Source organism: Ctenopharyngodon idella, chromosome 4, assembly GCF_019924925.1.
Source record: "Ctenopharyngodon idella isolate HZGC_01 chromosome 4, HZGC01, whole genome shotgun sequence".
NCBI lineage: Eukaryota > Metazoa > Chordata > Actinopteri > Cypriniformes > Xenocyprididae > Ctenopharyngodon > Ctenopharyngodon idella.
The window spans coordinates 27,119,075-27,130,967 of record NC_067223.1 but is presented as its reverse complement, the minus strand read 5'-3'; the positions used below and the strand labels follow the sequence as shown (position 1 = coordinate 27,130,967).

The 11,893-nt window shown below is 35.0% G+C and overlaps 1 long non-coding RNA gene across 2 annotated transcripts; it reads right to left on the bottom strand.

The window, feature by feature from the left end:
* Window positions 1-61: 61 nt before the first annotated feature.
* LOC127511306 (uncharacterized) lies at window positions 62-4,033 on the bottom strand. Of its 2 annotated transcripts, XR_007929989.1 has the most exons (3): window positions 3,703-4,033; window positions 3,492-3,596; window positions 62-3,417 (listed from the first exon to the last, which is right to left on the bottom strand). It is a non-coding gene; the product is annotated as an uncharacterized LOC127511306 (long non-coding RNA). The 2 variants fall into 2 exon arrangements; XR_007929988.1 differs by having other exon boundaries at window positions 62-3,596.
* Window positions 4,034-11,893: the final 7,860 nt, after the last annotated feature.

The window sequence follows — 11,893 nt, the reverse complement described above, 5'->3', positions numbered from 1 at the left end:
GGATCTTAACAGAAACCTGTGTTACTTCAACCATTTTTATTTTTTTTAATTCAGTCATTTATGTAGTTGTCATTTGATTTACAGCATTTATCATGTTATTATGATTATTATCAGGGTTATGTGTAGTTTTGTTTTGTTTTTGTTCATATGTTCCTTGAGTTTCCTCTTGATCTTAATCACTCTGTTTCTGATTATTCTCAGCTGTGTTCACTCGTGAAGTTCAGTTCATCACCTCAGAGAGTCACGCACACAATGTCAGGACTGTCTGATGGTGAGTTTCACAATAAAAGCCCTCAACAACTCATATATAACCTGTTTTGTGTATAAATGCAGATAGACATAAGAATGAAACTCCCTGTTTCCACAGATCAATTTCACTTAAAGGGCTCCTATTATTCTTTTTCACTTTTTCAACTTTAGTTAGTCTGTACGGAGCCCCAAATATGACATGCAGGAAAAAAAGTAAATCGTGCACACGATTTAGTAAATCGAGAGAACGAATGAGTAAATTGTGCGCACGATTTATAAATAGAGGGAACGACTTAGTAAATAGTGCGCACAATTTTGTAAAACAAGGGAACGAATTTAGTAAATCGTGCACACAATTTGTAAATCGAGGGAATGACTTAGTAAAGCGTGTGCATGATTTAGCCTTTTTTTTTTTTTTTTCCTGCATGTCATATGCTGGGCTCCGTAAGTCTGTAATTTTGCTGTTTGTGCATAAATTAATTGCTCGAAATAGGTATGGCAAACTTGACGCTGTTGTTAATATTTACACCTGAGCTGATGAAACTTGCGGTTATGTTAATGGCCGTGACACTTCCTGAACACGCTTTAAGCTGTTTGTCAATCACAACACACTGGGCCAGCTATCCAGTCACAGCACATTTCATATTTTGTAAGGAGGGGCTTCAATGAAACAGGAACTAAACAGGTCATGCGAGCCAGACAGGGAAGAGAGAGCTATAATAATGTAAAATTTGTGAAAAATAATGTTTTTTGAAGAATCAACCAGGAAAACCTAATCCAGTACACCCTAAAAATATGATCAAGAGTTCGTAAAAGGGCATAATAGGATCTCTTTAAGAATAGTCATATGATATATTATGGGGCTTTTATTTTGAAACTCATCATCAGACAGTCCTGACTCTGTGTGAGTGACACTCTGAGGTGATTTACTATCATTCAGAACTGAAACTAGTGGAAACAGTTTTGAATTTACAGTGAATTTAGTGAATTTACAGAAGAAAAACAGCATATAAACAATTTCAGAAGGCTTTTATTTTAAAGTTCATCTATCATTCTGTGAGTGAAATGTGATGTTTGGCTTCATTAATGTGGGTAAAAATAATAATAATTATATATATATATATATATATATTATAAATCTGTTACTTCTTTCACATACACTTTCACATATCTTCATTCATTAACCACATTTTTAAGGTGTAATTTCAACAACATTGTGTGACAAACCCTAATCTGAAAATACAAAAGTGAGGAAAACATTGCAAATAAAAGTCTTATTGCGCTTATGTTCTAGATTCACCATTGGCTTTTTTTTTTTTTTCACGTTGTTCACTTTTGATATTACTGCTATTATTATTTTATGTATTACGACTATTAGAAGTAGTAGTAATACTAGCGTTTTATGTATTTTATTATTATTTGTTACGTACAGAAGGGAGCGGAGACACAGGTAAGGGTTAACAGGTTTATTTCAGGTAAAGCAGAGCGTGAGCAGAGTGCAGGTGAGTAATGGCAGATGATAAGGTCGATGAGCCGATGAACTGGAACTGATACTTGTCTGTGTGTTCTAGGAAGCGTGGATCCCGGGAGATGTGGAACAGATGAACACACAGGAGATGCACAGGAGACGAGGAGACACAAGGGATCACTGAAGACGCTGGAGACAGGTAAGTAGTCGAGCAAAGGGAGTCCTGGAGGTAAGTAAACACTGGCATGTGTAAACGAGACCGGACAGTGACTGAGTGAACTGGCGTGTCTTTTATGTGGCTGTGGTGATGAGTGTGAATGAGCGTCAGGTGTAGCTTGTCAGTACTCAGGAGAGGGAGTGCGATGTGATTGGGTGAGTGTAGAGCCTGGCGTGTCTGTGACATTATTATAATAATGTGTTTATTTTTTATTATTATGATTCTTTCTTTTTAGTTTAATTTTTTTCACCTTTATTGTTTAATTATTACTGTTATGTTGTAATGTATTTGTTCTTTCACTTCTTGTGAACGTATTTTGAGAAACGGCCTGAAATGAAGAGTTAAATTTACACAACTATTATATAGGCCCGTCGTACTGCAGAGACAAATGCTTATTTCAAACACTGTATTTCCTATCAGTAATGAGTAAACGCATAAATATAGGTAAATACATTTATAACTAATGATTTTCTCCTTTTTTTTATGTGGCGGGGGTTCGAGGGCAATAAGGACTTTTACTTTAAATACAGTGGGAAACTAACAAGATAACAATCTCACTCCGACTACGCCACTTTGGGAGTCTCACCCAAAGAACTAGAATAGGCCACCTACAGTGGCATACACAGGTTCGTGTCACTTATTAGAGTCAGGGACAGGGGTAACTGTACAAAATTTCTTCTTTATTAACATCTTCATTAAAAACATTAAAATAAATAATTAAACATTTGTCCCAGCCAACGGGCCTCTTAGAGTTTAGAACCAGTTGAGGGCCAGGGACTAGAGCTTACCAGTAAAAAGAAGCGGATAATCAGACCACACCACTTGTAGGTGAATCACTGCACTTCACTGCGTACACGGACGCACACGCACGCACAAACACACACACACACACACAGTGAGGTGGTCACTGCACACTTATGAGGAATATACCACCACCGAAAAAGCAGTCCTCTGCCCCTGGTGCTCAGGCCCTGCCAAGACAAAAATGATATGAATCAAGTACACAGTCCCTTTGGAAACTGGGTCGTGCAACTCAACCAGTCAAGAACACAAATAAATAGAATTTTTGCAACAAATGAATAGTTGCTTGAAACAAAAATCACAATTTCAACAAAATACAAATAAATATAACAAAAGAAAACACAGAATAGACTTTATAAACACATAATATAAGTCACAAAAACAAAATCTAATGCAACTGGAGAAAATATACAAAAATATAATCACAAAAATATAAATCAAAATTGGAAACAAAGACAATTCAAACTCCGGAAACAATACGGAAATCTAATGCAACTGAAGAAACAGAAACCAACTAAATCACAAAGATATAATTAGAATTGAAAATGAAATAATCCAAACTTCAAAACAGTCAAGAAAGAAAAATTAACCAAAAAAATGAAATTGGAAACAGGACAGCACTGCAGCCATAAACGAACACAGCGCACCCCGACTGGAATGCAGTTACGTGCCGTCACAACACCTATAAATAAAGCGAGACTGTTACTCTGTTAGAAATACTCTCCCATCCTAATGTGTGCGTGCATAAATACCTACCAATTGAAGGGATTAATGTTTTATGAAGAGCCAACAAACTGAATCTTTTCCAGCAAAGGCCAGTACGGAAAACAGCGATCCAGCAACTGCGTCAGGTTCTCACAGCTAAGAAAGGGATTAAGTTAGCAATGTACTCAATTCGACCGGCGGCTCCTGAATGTAGACGTCGCTTAACGCAGTTAACAAGGAATTAGCAGAGCATTCGACCTACCTTCTTCGATGTCTATACCCAATATACGTAAACGATAATAAACGACATTGCAGCAAAACTCTCGAGTCAGGCAGGAGTGCTCTCCAGCCAAGTCACCGTCTCTAAACACATTAGACAGAGAGTGCACCTCTCGTAAACACATGCCATAGCCAACAAAACTAGCAGCGCGTTCTTACCGTCTCGAGCACTCGCATCCAGTTCCGGGAAGTGACGGAAGCGTGTTAATGACGCAACAGTTCACCAAGTGACGCATCCCAGGTAATGCACATGTTCCTGTTTTTATAGCCCAGCGACACTGCCAATAAGCTAAAACAGCACCGTGACGTAAGCAACAATCACCCCTCCTGCCACATTTACATATGCAAATGTTAGCATTAGTAATTTGTAACATAAACTGATTGTATGTCAGCAAAGTCGCTTCACTTGGCAAAAGTCTGTTCACTCGGCGGCAAAAACTGCTTGGCGTACTCACAATTAAATAACATATTTCAAATCAGCAACAAAATCTGACATGAACAGTCCCATAAATGTTGTGTCTTATGCTCAAATAGCGTTAAAAAAAGCTTATTTTTTCAGGCTAGACGAGCCAATGCGCATGTGCAGTCCCAAGCGCAAGTCTCAGATTTCTTTGGGAACCGGAGCTTCTAATGGCAGCTGCAGTGACATAATGACTTTATTAATCAGCGATTGGCTCTTTTACTTAGAAGGCAGGACGGATTCCGCCATATTACGCATTGCAGTTTCTATAGCTTTTACAAGGGCATGTAACGTTATAGTTCTTAAATGTTCTTACATTACAACAGTGTGGCATAGACTCTAACAACACTGTATACTATAATGTATACACCAACTATAATCTGCAAGTTTTGTGCTCACATAATTCCTACAAAGAACATGTTTGGATTTTACCAGTGGGCTCTGTAGGGAAAAAGCAAGGACAATAAGATTTATTCGATATATATTTACTTAAGTCAAAAATAAAAGAAAATTGTAATAAACAGTTGAAACAAACTTAGCTGATACAACTCTTTAATGTCATGCTGGATGTTGAAAATCTGGATTCTGATGCATCTAAGGCATTAAGCCTATTGAAAATGGCATGAAACTATGATACTAGCATAGAAATATTGTATAATACATGTTGAAGCACACTCACAAGTGAAACTGACATCCATATTCTTTTCTTTGTTTGGTAAAAAGTTTCATCTGGACCCCTGTATTGTATGTTTGTACCGTGCCTGAAACTTTAAAAATAAGACCTATTGCACTTGGATGTTAAACACCACAAGGAAAATCATTTGAAATGTAGGTTTGTCATAAGAAAAATAATCTGTTATCTGGTTTAGTATCTAAAAAAAAACAAAAACAAACAAACAAAAAAAACGTTTTTCTTAAAAACATTGCGTCAAACGTGTTTGGTAGCATAATTCTCTTGTTTCATCATGTATGAACTATATTTATCAAGTAACTTGATCCTTTGTAGAAATAAGAAAAGTACATTTATAAACAAAGAGCACCAATTAATGACATTGTGTCAGAAAACAACAGGTATGAAGATATGTTTGGTTTTAATTTAAACTTTAAAGCAAGATTATCCTTTGAAAAAGTGTAATACAGTATTTGGTTCTGGGGAAAAGTTGGAAAACTAGCTTACATATGTAGTGTTTTCACCCATTGACCTGAACCGTTGACCTTCCTTAATAGTGAGGAACTGTTTGTAGCATGGTATTCCCTATTTCTTAAAAAACGTTGCAGCAAACATTATTCTTTTGTTTTATTTTATCATATTTACTAGGAATTGAATTGATATTGAAACTTTGTAGAAATAAGAAAAGTAAAATCATATACATCTACAAGAAGTGAGTTTAAATGTAAGGTCTTTTAAAACATATTTAACACATATTGTACACTTGGTTTTAGCAGTGTCAATTTTTTCAGGACATCAGAGTCTGGTGTGGACATGCCAGGTAGGGAGAATTCATGTACGCTTTTCATTTAGCGTAATCTTTGGTTTTTAAGCTCAATTAAATACTCTCAGGAGATCGACTGACCCCGGGAGTCACGCCTTTTGAAAGACCTCACGTGTGTAGATTCACTCAGTTGAAAAATGTTGTATTGTAAATAACACAACTGAAATTAATGACTTTAACACCCTCCAAAATCATTGGGGTCAAAGGGCATTCTTCCTGTTAGTGTCATTAGCTCTCCCCAAAGTCTGTTAATGCGGCAAACTGTCACATCAACATATGGTAACTTTTAAAATACTGATTATTCTTTTTTTTATTTAATTTTTATTTGAAGTTTAAAGTAAGATCATGCTTTGAATTAAGATGAGTAAAATTAAATATTCACTCAAGAGAATCTTTTTCATGGGATCATCACAGAGGAACATCTGGTCTGTAAATCACTGATATCCTGAAGCTATCATTGATGATTGTTGAGGACCTCTCTCTACAAATGTGTGGTGATTTTCTTAAATCAGTGGTTCTCATCCTTTTTTCCCAGTGGGCCGCACTAAGGTCCAAGTGCAAATCTCACGGGCCGCATATCATTTACATATGACGTCACCAATGAAAACCCATCAGATTTAATGCAATGGTATTAGATAATATTATTATTACACCTAGATGTTGCACACACAGAAGAGGTGGTGTTTTCTGGTGGCACATACAGTATTTTATTTCTGTCACACTCTGCAATATCAACAAATACTATGAGAAATTAGTTTTTGTTGCACAGTGTGGCAGTGTCCCAGATTGCAACAAAGTTCTGGCTTGATTCTGGCATTGGTTTTTTTGTGTCAAACAGCATTAGGCTGAGTTCTGGCCTGAGTCTGGCCCACCAAAAGAAATAAAAAGCAAAAGGCATCATTTTGGCTTGTACACTAACTCTACCCATAAACCTACCCATCACGGAAAACTATATTTACTTTTTTAAAGGAACACTTAATACTAATTCAATTAATTTATAATAAAGTTTGGTGTCAGGCGCTTAATAAATGACATTTTCCAATTTTCTGTGACCTAATCTAAAGACTACTTACGTTGTTAACAAAGCATAATAAACATTAACTAACTCTTTACATATGAGCTAATTAAACAATAATAATTGTGTTAATTCCACTGAAAATGAATGAAGAACTCACTATTTGTGTGTAGCCTATTAAAATATTAACAATGTAGAACCTACAATACAAAACTAATAGTTTGCAAATGACTTGAAAGTACTTTATTACTGTATACTTATTATAAAGTGAGTAACACTTTAGTATAGGGAACACATATAAACTATTAACTATGACTTTTCCCTCAATAAACTCTTAATTTTCTGCTTATTAATAGGTAGTAAGGTAGTTGTTAAGTTTAGGTATTGGGTAGGATTATGAATGTAAATTAAGGTCATGCAGAATAAGGCATTAATATGTACTTAATAAGTATTAATAAATAGCCAATATTCTAGTAATATGCATGCTAATAAGCAACTAGTTAAAAGACCTTAAAATAAAGTGTTTCCATAAAGTGTTACTGAAATTAGGTGGGTATTATCTATACAGAATCAATCAATGAAATTACCTCCATTTAATGTCCTTGGAGGCTTCATGACTTTCTTCATGACACCATAAAACTGAACCTTGGAGAAGAAGGTCTCACACCTGCCTTTTACCTCAGAAATGTATCGGCAATTATTTGGCTCAGTGATTCTCCGCCGTTCATCCATTGCCTGAGAGAAATGATTATTGAAAGTAATAAAAATCATCAACTTGTATGTCTGCAGTTAGGCGGATGATACGGGACATTTGTCACTCAGTCTAAATTATGTCTCAGTGTATACCCACATGGTGCAGTTCTTTGAAGCACGGGTATGCCTGTAAAAATTTTGTGGCTCCTTCAAAGCATTTGAGTCAATGAAATTTCTTCTGGATGGGAACTCCAGGTCTAATAGATGAGTTACAGCAGCTTTGTTTGGCTTCTTTGCTTTGTACATTTCTTGTAGAGTCCTGTAATGTCATGTCTGTGTTTTCTGGCTGTCAAGGCTGTTGTCTGGACCGTCGGCTATTCAGCCATACAATATAATTAGAACAAGGTGCACAAAATCAACAATTCAAGAATATACAAAACATAAAAATAAATGAGGCAGAATTAGGCTTACATACAGTATATTGCCAAATATTATGTTATTTACTGCAAATACTATACTTGTACATTTTGTAGTAAATTTGAATGTACACACATACTTCATCAATGCTGTCATTTTCTTGCCGTGGGGTGCTTGATCTTGAAGGTGGTGATGGATTAACTGTTGACTGGAATCAGCATCACTTTCCACTTTTCAGTCACTGCAGCAGACGTACTTCATCCAGACGTGCTCTCTTGATGGAGGGTGTTTGGCCTTCACAGGACTTCAGATATTTGAAAGTTGTTTCATGAGCTTTTTGGCAACAGTGTCCTGTACAACAGAACAATGAATAGTTTTGAAATATAATGGTAGCAGTAAAACATGTTTTGACTATAAATATTCAAGCAAATTAAGTCACCCACTCATGACTCGATCCAGTTGACTTATCTTTTATCATAGGGTAGTATTCCACTAACCGCTTTGCCATGGAAATAACTTCATGTTTAGTGGGATATTTGTAGTCATATGAAGAGGCTCTTGCAATAGATATCATATTTGTCATTGTATTTCGGATGAGTCGACAGAAGAACTCCTTTGATAAGGTGACTTCACCCTCTTTTCCAAGACGCTGCTGCTCGAAGTATGCACGTCTTACGTGTTGTCGTTCACTATCAGTGAAGATGGCGTATTCTAGGATGGGTAACTTCAATAACTTTGAAGTTCTGGGGTCATCTCTTTTTGGACTTTCATTATGTTCGTCATCTGCTGATGAACCTTGGGCTTCAACAGAAATGGTGTACCCCTAAAATACATATTTATACGTTAATCAAATCAGACATTTATCATGTTATTCCAGAGGGTCTCTCTTGTATGTATAAGTGTTAATCTTTAACCACACCAACTTACATATAAATCCTCTGTACTGAAAATGTAATTTCTGATAACAGGTTAAAAAAAACACCAATATTTTAACCTTAACTGTCACTGCCCCACAGGTGGGACACTTCGTGCTCTTTTTATATATTGCCTCTTTTCCTATAACATATTTTAGTAATCATCATCATTCGAAAGCTTATAAGCTCAAGATTCAGCCTGTGAAAACCATTTGAAATCAGATGTTGCGTTACCATGGAAACGGTACTTTTAGTGCACTCCTCCCCTAGTGGGTTGGCTCAGGCTTCATATTACAATATTTATTTTAGCTACTTTATAGTCAAAACCTTTTCTAATCTTGACAAAACACATATCGTATGAAAGGTCTGAGTCTTACGGTTCCATATTTGCCAACTGTTTGTGAAAGAAGTGAGATTTGGACAGAAATTTATAAATTTGTAACAGGAGAATGCATAAAAAAAATTCAATAGAATGTCGGTGACACCTGGTGGCAATTTTGGTACCTTCACCTTCAAATTTGGAACACAACTTGGTTAGATATATGGCTTTCATTTGATAGCAATTTTAGAGTAAGATATATTTGATAAAATATAAATTTTATATAAAATTTATATTTTATAAGTTTCATATAAAACATTTTTTTTTTTTTTAATTTTTTTTTATAAGAAATCAGAGAGAAAAGAACTACTGAACAGTATCAGTAGTAGAGATTTCTGCATTTTTTGTATATGATGGGACTATATGACACTTGGCTTGTGGTGCTCAAAGGGCCCCAAAAAAAAAAAAAAAATTAAAATACATTTGAAAAACTCAACAGCTGTCTCTTTCCAGAAATCATGACCCAGTTACCCAAGATAATCCACAGACCTTATTGTGTTTCATGTAGGACCTATCGGTAGAAAGAAAATAGTTCCTACGTGAAACTGCTCACAACAAATCTGTGGACAACTTGACACTTAAAAATACATTAAAAATGAGGAAGACATCTGTGGCACAAGGCTGCAAAAATAATATATCAATAGAATAAGAGTAGAAAAAGACTCAGCTGTTAATAATCTATGGTAGCAGAGAGTCAAAATTTGTGCAGAAATCGTCCCTTACACCCAACAATTGTTCTGATCTCTATGTGCAGACGGCTGAGAGAGAGAACCGAAGGGACCGTAATACACTGTACTGTAGTATAACAATCAGGACAGCAGTGATTTGTAGCCTATAGTTTTAGTTTGTAATTATTCTTATATACCTGTTCAGACTTAAAGTGTTTTGTCGAACTTATGTCTTTAAATATTAGTAAAATTATATCTTAGGGATATTGATTTGTGAACTTGAAACGTGATGTTTACTTATATGCTTCGCTCTATGTATGTATTCATATTGGGGCTGTCCATCTACTGTTAATTTAGTTTGATTAATTAAATAAAAGATAACTCACTTAAAATGAATGAGTTCAATCAATTCATGAGAGAGTGTGAATGTTATATTTAAAGGGAAATTTTCTAATGTCATTTGCAGGCTCTTAACAGAGGTGTAAAGTACTTGAGTAAATGTAATTAGTTACTGTACTTAAGTATCTTTTTGGCTATTTTGTAGTTGTACTGAGTATCAAAGATATTGGCAACTTTTACTCTCTACTTGACTACATTTTTGAGCAAGTAAATGTACTTTTTACTCCACTACATTTGTGATGAGTAATGCAATTACAAATTACATTTTTCATGGCAGCTAACTTTTTCTGCAGCAGTTTGTTTCTGCTATAAAGAAGCGATATCGCCATCTAAGGGCATTGAAGGTATCTTGGTAAGGTGCATTTTGCCTTTACTCACCCAAAACTTGTCAACAAGGATACTTAATGTGAATGTGAGTGCATTAGCAGGTAGTTGCTGATCGCAGAAGTTTTATTTATTAGATGAGGAAATGACTGCAGCCGGTGATGAGGCTCAAACCAGCACATACAGACTTTGACTATTTAATTTTACTTAACATTGTTTTATTTATCCGCTATATTGACAAGACCGTTTTGATGGATATTGGTTTACTTATGGCCACTTGAGCTCAACTGAGACTTGAGAGTTTGTAGATGTTTAAAAGGTTGTTGTGTCGACCTTGATTTATTGCAACATTGAGGTGTTCAGTTTTATTTTTTGAAAATAAACTTGATTTCTCATCTTACAAATCAATTATTTCTTATATTCACTGGTATGTCTCTCAGGACTAGAGCATCTCTGAGCCTACATTCAGCATGAGTAAAATACTTACGTACTGTTAAAATCAGATACTTTAAGACTTTTACTCAAGTCGTATTGGAATTGGTTACTTGTAACTTGTAGTGGAGTCATTTTCGATGCAAGGTATCAGTACTTTTACTCAAATATGGTTTTCAGGTACTCTTTACACCTCTGGCTCTTAACATGTTAATGATGGGTTCATTGAGTTTGGCACTTCGTGAACAGAGACAGCGGCCATTAAGTGTTTGATATTTCAGCACATCTTGATCAGGGACAGCTGCCCTTAGTGTAACACATAAATTCCACGCTCCTGCGCATGTGCCTTGTTGGCCAACGAACGTGAAAACTATTAGTTAGAAAACACTTTTTTTATTCAGTTGAATGAATCACAGCAATTTGCTTAACTGCAAAATTGTCTCGTAAATAGTAACAATACATTTCATTAATAACTACTTGTACAATAAAAATAGGCATTTAAAGGGTGTTCACTTTTTAATGTATTAATCTATAAATAAATGTACTAAATGACAAAGTAATTAATGTTTTGATATTTTAATAGATAATAAAAAGAAATTTAAAAATGACTTTAAATGCGATATTAAACTATCAATAAGACTTGTTAAAATTAAAAAAGAATACAAAAAATAAAACAACACAAGTACACCATTAAAAAAATGAATGAATGCGTTTATAATTAAATAGGGGAATTTCATGTTGAAAATGCAATTTCAAAATAGAAATTAATAACTGGATTTACAAAATGAAAGACGATTTTTTTCTCTGTCTACTTATATAGAGGGACATATGGTTCACCCTATGTATAAATAATTATGATTTATTATTATAACATTTGATATTAACTTATTAAGAGATTTTTCTGTGGTAACTAAATGGTCTTGTCTGCAACAATAATGAAATGTATCTTATATAATATATTTTGGGAAGATCCCTCAGCA